Here is an 11713-nt window from a genome sequence, read left to right as displayed (position 1 = left end):
GGTTTATATGCAGATTATTTACGCTCGAGCTGCATCACTCATCCTGGCGTGCAGTCTCGGAAGCGCCGATATCCCGGTTTCAGTGGAGAGCACGAGCACTTGTGGAAACGGCAGGGTCTCCAGCGCAGAAGAAGCGCTCTATTATTCTCATCCCGGGCCGCGCTGATTACGCTCTGTGCGCTCTGCTGTGGATGGGTGGGTGAGGCGCGAGGAGGACGCTGGAGCTCGAGAGCGCGTTTAATCACTTCAGCGGCGCTCTGAATTGGCTCGCCGCGTCTTCGCCTGTCTCTCAAGTGTACGAGGCCACCCGACGGCCTCATCAAGGATCCAATCAGCTTAACTGCGGAACGCACTTCGGAAAGCAATGGCGCTTTTTTTCTTTTCTTTTCTTTTTTTTCTTCCCTCTCCCCTATTTTCCACCGGTGCCTTTAAAAAGAGGGCACGCGGCCTCACTGCATATGCAAATTGCACCGTGGAAAATTAACACGATTTTCCTCTTTCTTTTTTTTTTCTTTTTCTTTTTTGGTCAGATTTAAAAAAATAAAAAAAATAAAAAATTCTGTCACACTTCTGATAGCGGCTCGTGTTTCAAAAGCGTACAATTATTCCAAGGTGCGTCGTTTCCGTTTTTGACTCCGACTTGTGTTTTTCTTTTGTTGTCTTTTTTTTTTCTTTTTTAAAAAGACATCTGAGGGACCAATCGAGAGCTTTAAACGAATTACGCACTTTAATCAGCTCTTCTGTTTCCCGACAAAATGACAGCCGAGTCGTCTGCGCCGTGAGCGTTCGATTCGAGACGGCTCTTGGATGCGCACCGCGCGCGGGATGTAGAAGTCATCACGTCATACCCGTGCTTCATACACGGCGCACTCATAACGAGCGATCCTTTTGGGGGGTGTTTTTTTTTTTTTACTTCCAAACATTCGATCTACAGACCTTGTAGGAGCGTGTCAGCGGAGTGAAACCCTCGATGTCTTTTATACGTTTATCCGAGAGAGATAAATAATGTAATGCACCTTTAAATGTCTATGTGCTCAGCGCTGATTGATGTACCCTAAAGAACACTGACACGTTTACACCCCAACTCCCCCTCCCCCCTTTTTCTGAATTGGTACGGGTTTGGTGATGCGCCGGAAATATCATATCACGACACCCGAAGGCACGACATGTAGAAACAGTAGCGTTACACTTCAAATTAAATTAAAATGTGACGTGTATATGATATCAGGATATCCGCACGATACGTTTATTACGTCATGACGTCTCCTGATATTGGTATTCTTACGTCATCGTAACGCCCAGATACCTTTAGGTATCTTTTAGCTAGAGAGGAACCCGTACTGCGACGTTTAAAGCTTTAAAAGGGATTCAGTTTTGTACCTAAATTGTCGCTATGAACACATTTCACCAGATAAAGGTACTACAGATTAGTACTCAAGAGTCTACGCGAGTGAAACACTTGGTCAAGCGAAGACTCGCGCTCAGGTGAGTCGTCTGATCCAGGTTCAGCGCAGTCACTTCCTGTAGAGTAGACGTGAACCCGTCTCCGGGAGGAGCGTCGCTTTAAGGTCGGAGTGCTTAAGTCTGTCATTTCGAATCGTCCGGACATCGTGATTACCGACACGGGAGGAATTATACGTTTAGCTTTTTACATCCGAGACGATTTCCTGTCCACGTCTTGATCCTAAGTGAGTAGACACCCAGCCCCGCACCCCCTCGCCCCCACACCCCCTCGCCCCGCCGTCTCCGAGGGAGCGCGCTCTTGTCTCAGGGGAAGGCTGTAATCAGCGCCCGAGGAGAACGGGATGAGGAGCGGCGTGCGGGTGGGGCTGTGTGTCTACCACATGTTCGTTATATGTTATCAAAACCACACACAGGTCCTCCTGCAGGAGAACCTCTGGTTCTCATCTCTTCCGGGATCAATATCAGTGATCCGCTTGTCCAAATCTCAGTGCTCTGGCCATTATGGAAACGTACATGAATAACGTGCGTTACTCCATCCCTGCTGGAACAAACAACAGCAAACCCTCATAGACTTTATAATGGTTTTAATGGTTATAATGGGAATTGTATTGGTTTTAGTGGAAACTGTAATGGTCCCTGTGGGTCTCTACTGGTAATTTGTTGCTTTCTATTGGTAGCATGTTGTGTCTAGTGGATACCATTAAGGACGTACATTATTAAGACTTTCTACTATGTAATGGAAACCATTTAGTAATGGTTATAATGGGAATTGTATTGGTTTTAATGGAAACTGTGATGGTCCCTGTGGGTCTCTGCTGGTAATTTTTTAGCTTTCCATTGGTAGCATGTTGTTTCTAGTGGATACCAGTAAGGACCTACGTCCTTAATACTTTCTACTACATAATAGATACCATTTGGTAATGGTTTTAATGGTTAACAGCTGATGGTTTGTAATGGAATTTCACGATGGTGCGTGTTTGATCCGAGCTGGAGCATCGTCATCATTGATGGAGACGGAGAGCCGAGTGGTTTATAGCTACACAATCATCATCATCGTTATTATTGCTTGTGTAGACTTTTGTCTAGATTGTTACACAGGGTTAGGAAATTGCTACTCTAGAGCGAGACACACCCACATGGGCGGGGCTTAAAGTACAAAGTGAGGCGTAAAATAATTTCTGATATGTTACCTGAAGGTGACGCAACAGGAACATGTCCAAATGAAGGAAAAAAGATTCTATAGTGGTGTTATAGCTCTGAAAGGCCGGGTTTGATCGCTTTAAAGCTGTACAGATCTGTCAATCAAAGGTCTGGAGGTGGGTAAGGACGTGAACGCAGGATGATCAGGGCGGGTCCTGACGTTCAGATAAAGACGTGAGGGTTCAGTCAGGAGTCAGCGGTTCGATTTATCATCCGAACAACTGCACCGGCATTCCGAGGTTTTAAAATACGTCTCGTATTACACACGCCACCCGTATTTATTACATCAGTGTGACACACCACTCAAGTGTACCATATGTTCCACTCTCTCTCTCTCTCTCTCTCTCTCTCTCTCACTCACTCTCTCCCTCACTCTCGCTCACTCTCTTTATCTCTCTCTCTCTCTCTTTATCTCTCTCTCTTTATCTCTCTCTCTCTCTCTCTCCCTCACTCTCGCTCACTCTCTTTATCTCTCTCTCTCTCTCTTTATCTCTCTCTCTTTATCTCTCTCTCTCTCACTCACTCTCTCTCTCTCTCACTCTCTTTATCTCTCTCTCTTTATCTCTCTCTCACTCACTCTCTCTCTCTGTCACTCTCTCACTCACTCTCTCTCTCTCTCACTCTCTTTATCTCTCTCTCACTCACTCTCTCTCTCTCTCTCTCTCTCACTCACTCTCTCTCTCTCTCACTCTCTTTATCTCTCTCTCTCTCTCACTCTCTTTATCTCTCTCTCTCACTCTCTTTCTCTCTCTCTCTTTATCTCTCTCTCTTTATCTCTCTCTCTTTATCTCTCTTTATCTCTCTCTCTCACTCTCTTTATCTCTCTCTCTCTCTTTATCTCTCTCTCTTTATCTCTCTTTATCTCTCTCTCTCTCTCACTCACTCTCTCTCTCTCTCACTCTCTTTATCTCTCTCTCTCACTCTCTTTATCTCTCTCTCTCTCTCACTCTCTTTATCTCTCATGCTCTCTCTCTCTTTATCTCTCTCTCTCTCTCTCACTCTATCTCTCATGCTCTCTCTCTCTATCTCTCTCTCTTTATCTCTCTCTCTCTCTTTATCTCTCTCTCTTTATCTCTCTCACTCTCCCTCTTTATCTCTCTCTCACTCTCTCAATCTCTCTTTATCTCTATCTCTCTCACTCTCTCTATCTCTCTCTCTTTATCTCTCTCTTTATCTGTCTCTCTCTCTCTCACTCTCTCTCTTTATCTCTCTCTTTATCTCTCTCTTTATCTGTCTCTCTCTTTATCTCTCTCACACTCTCTCTTAATCTCTCTCTCTGTCTATTTCTCTCTCTCTCACTCTCACTCTCTATATATCTCTCTCACTCTCTCTCTTTATCTCTCTCTCTCTCTCGATTTCTCTCTCTTTCTTTCTCACTCACTCTCTCACTATCTCTCTCTCTTTATCTCACTCGCTTTCTCTCTCTCTCTCTTTATCTCTCACTCTCTTTCTCTCTCTCTCTCTCACTCTCTCACTCTCTCTTTATCTCTCACTCTCTCTCCTTCTCTTTCTCTCTCTCTTTATCTCACTCTCTTTCTCTCTCACTCTCTCTCTTTCTCACTCTCTCTCTGTCTTTCTCTCACTCTCTCTCTCTTTCTCACTCCCACTCACTCTCTCTCTTTCTCTCACTCTCTCGCTCACTCTCACTCTCTTTCTCTCACTCTTTCTCTCACACTCTCTGTCTGTCTTTCTCTCTCTCTCACTCTTTCTTTCTCACTCAGTCTCTCTCACCCTCCCTCTCTCAGTCGCGCTCTCTCTCTGTGTGTCTTTCTCTCTCCTCTCTCTTCTCTCTCTCTCTCTTCTCTCTCTTCTCTCTCTCTTCTCTCTCTCTCTCTCTCTCTCTCTCTTTGAGCTATCGGATTAATAACAGTCGCCTGGTACCACTTTGTAGAAACTTTGTAAAGATTTAGCGTAAGACTTGCTGCGCTGCTTATTGCTAATCCTCCTCCATCAGGAAAAGTCAGGGGGTAAAATGGCAGTTGCGTTACAAACTAATACATGATAACCTTTGTAATAAAGAAGTATCATTTGGAGCACAAATGCGGCGAGCGGACAGGAAGTCTGCTAATCTGAAACCCGATGCGAGAGGAAGGAAGGACTCAGGAACCAGCCTTCAGAGCTTTCACCGATCATATTCATCACAGGGCTGAGGGCCCAGACTCATTAGGCCACAGCACTGCACTTAACTAAACATCTTTTCCATAAAATAAATGCTTCCAGGTTAGGCCTCAGCGTCAGCCGTGCTCGCATCTGATCCCAATTAGCTGCGCGAGATGGCTACGGCCTGAGCACAAGCAGTGGCCATGATCATGATCATGGTGATGGTGATGATGATGGTAGTGGAACTCTTTCTCTCCAAGCTGTTGTGTTCCGCTGATGTGTTTGACATCGTTCTTGTTTTTTAACAGGGTGAGAATCGTGTGTAATACGGATGCATATGAACACGTTATAAAGAATGAACAGATGAGCACGTTATTCTTTCGTTTGGACAATAATTTGAAAAAAAAAAAGAAAAGATTTTTACTCCCCTGCTAGTGTAAGACGGCGAATTAAACACCACGTTGACGTTCATGAACATTCAGCCGTCATTGGAAGCGTCCTGATTTAAATCGCGCTACGAGTTTGTTTATAGTTTGGAAATCGAACCAGCTAGATTCGTTATAAAACCCTTCAGCGGGTGCAAACCGGAATTACGCTGCGTTTGTCTCGTGATACTCGAACTTCCAAGCAGGAAAAAAAACCCCAGAGAAAACGCCCTCTCGGCTCAGGAACCCCGCGCGGTCTGCTCGCCTCCGCGTTCCCGCGAGTCCGGCGAGTGACGTCAAATCAAGATGGCCGCCGTCAAATCAGCATGAGACGTGAACGCGGCAGCACTTCTTACCCGTGAATGCGTTCGCGTCAGATCGATCGACATACAGACGCATGCGCTTGTTAAATCTATAACCGAGGAGGAAAATACGCATCACTCGTCACAATTAGCTGGCTAGCTTGTTGCTAACATGGAGTTGCGTCCATGTCGACATTTTTCTGCACGGAGGACAGAACATTCTGGTTTAGGTCACACCCACTTCTGGATTTATACTGCATTCGATTAACCTCAGAATGATGTCATTTTCGATCCCTGCGTTCAAGCAACGAAGCGCGGATCAAACGGACGCCTCCGTGTTCGTCTTGTATTAGCAACAAGCTAACCAGCTGGCCGTGTTGGGTGACCGGTGACCTGTAGAGTCTGCGGTATAGATTTAAGTGAAAATGTCTGTACGTGGATTGATCTGAGGCGAATACTTACAGTATATACGGCGTAACTCATTGACAGGTATGAAGCGCCGCTGTGCTTACCGTTCCTGCTTCGAGCGGCCATTTTGATTTATCGTCACTTGATGAAATCGGCGTTGAGAAGACCATCGGTTTCCAAGCGGGACGTCTCCGTCGTTTTGGAACGATGTAGTGGAGGATGGAAAGTTTGAGTTCTAGTTGAACTCTAGGATATTTGAGATCCTGAAACACTGAAGGTGTGTATGACGCTGAAACCTGAAGTGAACGCTGTCCCATGGCGTGACTCCAGGTACCGTTCCTTGTCATCAGGAGCCGTGTCGTTTTAGTAGCTTCAGTACGTATCTGTTCCCTAGTGTAGCTTTAAATCTACCCAAAGATGGTTCTGATCCTGTCGTGAACATTAAATCTGTTTTTTTAAAGGTACCGTATTTACATTTACAAGTTCCGACATCAAAAAGTACCAAGGAACAGGTATAGTACTCTTTAGTTTTGTGAGACTGCAAGGCTTTTTGGGATCGTTACGGGTTTCGAGAGTTCTGAAGAGTTTCTGTTTGGAAACGGTTCTGAAACGGAAGTTTGTTGTGGGGTCTTTACATGGAACCTTTTAAGGTACTAGATGGAACCTAGGCTCTGTATTGTAGTCTATTTTTGAATATACTTGAACGTATTTTCTAAACGTCTTTTCCTCCCTCGCTCAAAGAATAAAAGGGTTTTTCTGAAAAGGGGAGAAAAAACCCCGCATGCCTAATTTTTTATTTTCTTTTTTTTAAATTTGATTTTATCGAATGTTTTTATGGATCAAAAAAAATAAAAGAAACCCCTAAAACCTTCTCATTTTTTGCCTTTGTTTTTAATTTTTTTATTTAGCTATGTAGTTCATTAATTAGTGAGTTAAAATGCGCTTTATTTTCCTTTCATATTGATGGTCATTTTTCTTGGTCTTAACCATATTTAAAAAAAAATATTAATATTTTCTGTCGATTTAAAAAAACAAAAAAAACAAACCTAAATTCGTTGATTTGTTTGTTTGTTTATTTATTTGCACTTTATAACTTTAATTCTCCCTTCATATCCCTGGTAATTTTTCCTCTAAACATTCTTTAAAGTGTTTTCTAAAGTTTTTTGTTTTTTTTGCATAATTCTAGTCATTTCCTATAAAAACAGACAGACGCGGTGAGGACGCGGTGAGGACGAGGTGAGGACGTGTGAGGATGAGGACGCGGTGAGGACGCGGTGAGGACGCATGAGGATGAGGTGAGGGCGCGGTGAGGACACAGTGAGGGTGAGGACACAGTGAGGGTGAGGACGTGGTGAGGATGAGGTGAGGACGAGGAGGGTGAGGACGCGGTGAGGACACAGTGAGGGTGAGGACGAGGTGAGGACACAGTGAGGGTGAGGACACAGTGAGGGTGAGGACGAGGTGAGGGTGAGGACGCGGTGAGGACACAGTGAGGGTGAGGACGAGGTGAGGGTGAGGATGCGGTGAGGACACAGTGAGGGTGAGGACGTGGTGAGGACGAGGTGAGAGTGAGGGCGCGGTGAGGACGCGGTGAGGGTGAGGACACAGTGAGGGTGAGGACGAGGTGAGGGTGAGGACGCGGTGAGGACGCGGTGAGGGTGAGGACACGGTGAGGGTGAGGACACAGTGAGGGTGAGGACGAGGTGAGGACGCGGTGAGGGTGAGGACACAGTGAGGGTGAGGACGAGGTGAGGACACAGTGAGGGTGAGGACGAGGTGAGGCTGAGGATGTGGTGAGGACACAGTGAGGGTGAGGACGCGGTGAGGACGTGGTGAGGACACGGTGAGGACGAGGTGAGGCTGAGGATGCGGTGAGGACGCGGTGAGGGTGAGGACACAGTGAGGGTGAGGACGCGGTGAGGACGTGGTGAGGACACGGTGAGGACGAGGTGAGGGTGAGGACGTGGTGAGGACACGGTGAGGACGGGGTGAGGACTATGTCCCGTGTCTTCACCCCACGTCACACCGAGGTAAGTTTTGAGATCTTGCAGGATGTGTGTGGTGTTGAGTGGTGAAGGTTCGGAGGTGGAGGCGGTAGCGATGGTTCGCTGTGCTGTAACAGAAACTCGCTGGAACGCTGTGGTAAATAAAGTCCGAAGAGAGAATTCTGTGTGATGCAGACGCACACGTTGAGCGACATGTGAAGACGAAGGAGCTCGGTCAATAATTGCTTCCTGATGTGTTCTCAGCCTCAGAGTTATTAATTACATGTTGATTGAGATCTTTCCCTGGTCTTGGGGTTGAAGCAGCGGGAGGGGGCGAGGCCCGCCGGACACCCGCGTCTCGTCTGAAGGCTTTAACTCTCATCGCAGCTCAGGATCCAGCGTTCGGTCTGAAAGAGCGGTTTGAGGTGGACAGAGATGTTTGGCAGGGTTTCACACATTAAATAGAGTTCATTTATTCTTCACAGGTCACAAAAAAGCTGCAGAGCATCTGTGTGTGTGTGTGTGTGTGTGTGTGTGTGTGTGTGTGTGTGTGTGTGTGTGTGTGTGTGTGTGTGTGAAACAGGACGGATCAGAAGGAAAGAGGACAGAACAGAATGGAAAAGTTCAAAAGAGGACAAAGAGACAAAGCAGAACAACGAGGATAAAAGAACATGGCACAGAAGAAAAGGACAGGACAGATTGAAAGAGGACATAAGAGGACAAGACAGAGAAAAAGAGGACAATCAGGATGAAAGAGGACAAAAGCAGGCAAATGAGGACAGAACAAACTAAGAACAAAGAAAAGAACAACAAAAAACTGAAAGAGGACAGGACAAAGGAAGAAGGAAGAGGACCGAACAGAAAAAAAGAGGACAAAAGTAAAGACAAAAAAAACGAAAAAACAGGGAAAAAGAAGACACAGAGAGAGAGAGAGAGAGAGAGAGAGAGAGAGAGAGAGAGAGAGCGCAGAACAGGACGAATGAAGACCGAGAAGGACAGGAGAGGATGGGACAGAAAACACCAGAACAGAGTCGTCAGGATCGATATTTTAGGAGTAATCAGCAGGACATGGCCATCGTCTCCATCCAGTCTTCTGCTGCTTCTCCATGGCAACAGAGGAAAAGTTGATCCCGTGTTGGAAAATGTGAAGAAGACGCCATCATGTGGTGGAAAACAGAACAGAACAGAATTCGTTTCGAATTGCGCATGGATTAAATCCCAGCTGAATGTTGGTCATGCAGGTAGCTGCAGTATTGTGTGTGTGTGTGTGTGTGTGTGTGTGTGTGTGTGTGTGAGTGACCGTCGATGAGCATGTCACCTTGATGCAATCCTACAACTTTTTAGGAGGACAGATCTTTCATGTTAAATGCCAGGATGAATTGAAGTAGAGATTTGTGAGGTTGAGGAAGGAACTGAGGAACGCAGGCTGGCACGAGCTTCAGCAACACAAGCGCATAAAACTGTCATATTAAATAACAACCACGAGAGGGAGACACATGTATGTATTCATTTATACATGTCATTTATTTATTATTTCATTTATTACACACGTTTAGTTTAGACTGTAGCGGCTATTGTCGTAAGCGAGAACAGGCACTGACTTGTCAGCATTAAATGTATCTATAAAAGGATCAAATGTACGACAATTTGCTGTGGTATAAGAGGAATAAAACACTGTGTAGTGCTGTTATAGGAAAATAATCCATGACAGGGTGGCATTTTAGAACAAACAAACAAACAAAAACAATTGAGGAAGTAATCCACCCCACTCGTGTTTATTACATTTCACATCTTTCCTTCCTCCCTCCCTCCTTCCCTTCTTTCTTTCTTTCCTTCTTTCCTCCTTTCTTTCTCTCTTTCCTCCCTCCCTCCTTCCCTTCTTTCTTTCTTTCTTTCCTTCTTTCTTTCTCTCTTTCCTCCCTCCCTCCTTCCCTTCTTTCTTTCTTTCTTTCCTTCTTTCTTTCCTCCTTTCTTTCTCTCTTTCCTCCCTCTCTCCTTCCATTCTACCTTTTTCTTTCTTTCCTCCTTTCTTTCTCTCTTTCCTCCCTCTCTCCTTCCATTCTTTCTTTCTTTCTTTCCTCCTTTCTTTCTCTCTTTCCTCCCTCCCTCCTTCCCTTCTTTCTTTCTTTCTTTCTTTCTTTCTTTCTTTCTTTCTTTCTTTCCTCCCTCCCTCCTTCCCTTCTTTCTTTCTTTCTTTCTTTCTTTCCTTCTTTCTGTCTCTCTTTCCTCCCTCCCTCCCTCCTTTCTTTCTTTCTTTCCTTCTTTCTTTCCTCCTTTCTTTCTCTCTTTCCTCCTTTCTTTCTCTCTTTCCTCCCTCTCTCCTTCCCTTCTTTCTCTTTCTTTCTTTCTTTCTTTCTTTCTTTCTTTCTTTCTTTCTTTCTTTCTTTCTTTCCTCCCACCCTCCTTCCCTTCTTCCCTTCTTTCTTTCTTTCTTTCTTTCTTTCCTCCCTCCTTCCCTTCTTTCTTTCTTTCTCTCTTTCCTCCCTCCCTCCTTCCCTCCTTCCCTTCTTTCTTTCTTTCTTTCTTTCCTTCTTTCTTTCTCTCTTTCCTCCCTCCCTCCCTCCTTTCTTTCTTTCTTTCTTTCCTCCCTTCCCTTCTTTCTTTCTTTCTTTCTTTCTCTCTTTCCTCCCTCCCTCCTTCCCTCCTTCCCTTCTTTCTTTCTTTCTTTCTTTCTTTTTTCTTTCCTCCCTCCCTTCTTTCTTTCTTTCTTTCCTTCTTTCTTTCTTTCTTTCTTTCCTTCTTTCTTTCTCTCTTTCCTCCCTCCCTCCCTCCTTTCTTTCTTTCTTTCTTTCCTCCCTTCCCTTCTTTCTTTCTTTCTTTCTTTCTTTCTTTCCTCCTTCCCATCTTTCTTTCTTTCTTTCCTTCTTTCTTTCCTCCTTTCTTTCTCTTTCCTCCCTCTCTCCTTTCCTTCTTTCTCTCTTTCCTTCTTTCTTTCCTTCTTTCTTTCTCTCTTTCCTCCCTTCCTCCTTCCCTTCTTTCTTTCTTTCTTTCTCTCTCTCTTTCCACCCTCCCTCCTTCCCTCCTTCCCTTCTTTCTTTCCTTCTTTCTTTCTTTCTTTCTTTCTTTCTTTCTTTCTTTTCCCCCTCCTTTCTTTCTTTCTTCCTCCTTTCTTTCTCCCCTCAGAGTTCATATCTGTGTTGGAAAATACACAAAAAGAAAGAAAAAAGCCGAAGTCATGCTAATTCATGCTAATTAATAAATATGTATTTAGTCAGTTAGCTTTCTTGCTACTCCTTGTTGATGTAATTGAAATGGAAAAGGTTAGTGGCTAGCTAGTGTCTAGAGTAAGAAGATATTAGAGACGGCGCGCCAGTGGTCAAAACGTCAATCACATGCAGTTTTGTTCAGAACCATAGAAACGTAGACGATCACAACCAGTGAAAAAACATCAGTCCTTTCACCATGGTCCGAGTGGGGTAACGCTCATTTTTCATGTGCTATAAGGAAATATTTTTAAGGCGTTGTAAACATTACATGTAATACTTACAGTTTTAAGCTAACTTGACTATAGTATATACTGTATAACTAGATCATTTCCCTCAGTTATGTCTACATTGTGTTAGCTAACAGCACCACACACACACACACACACACACACACACACACACACACACAGGGGATTGTTAGCATAGCAAATGAAAGTTAGTAAGCTAGGGGTGTCAAAACTTATGCAAAACCGCTGTATGTTAAAACCATAATTTGGGGAATTAGTCGGAGGAAAGCTTTTATTTATCATGGAGTCTGCGTGGTGAATCAAACGAATCAAAATCCCGCGAGTCTATTCTAAAGAATCGATTCAGTGAAGTGACTCGTAACGCCCATCGCTATT

The sequence above is a fragment of the Ictalurus punctatus genome, chromosome 16 (assembly GCF_001660625.3).
Source record: "Ictalurus punctatus breed USDA103 chromosome 16, Coco_2.0, whole genome shotgun sequence".
In the NCBI taxonomy this organism is placed as follows: Eukaryota; Metazoa; Chordata; class Actinopteri; order Siluriformes; family Ictaluridae; genus Ictalurus; species Ictalurus punctatus.
Note: the sequence above shows the minus strand (reverse complement) of the source record.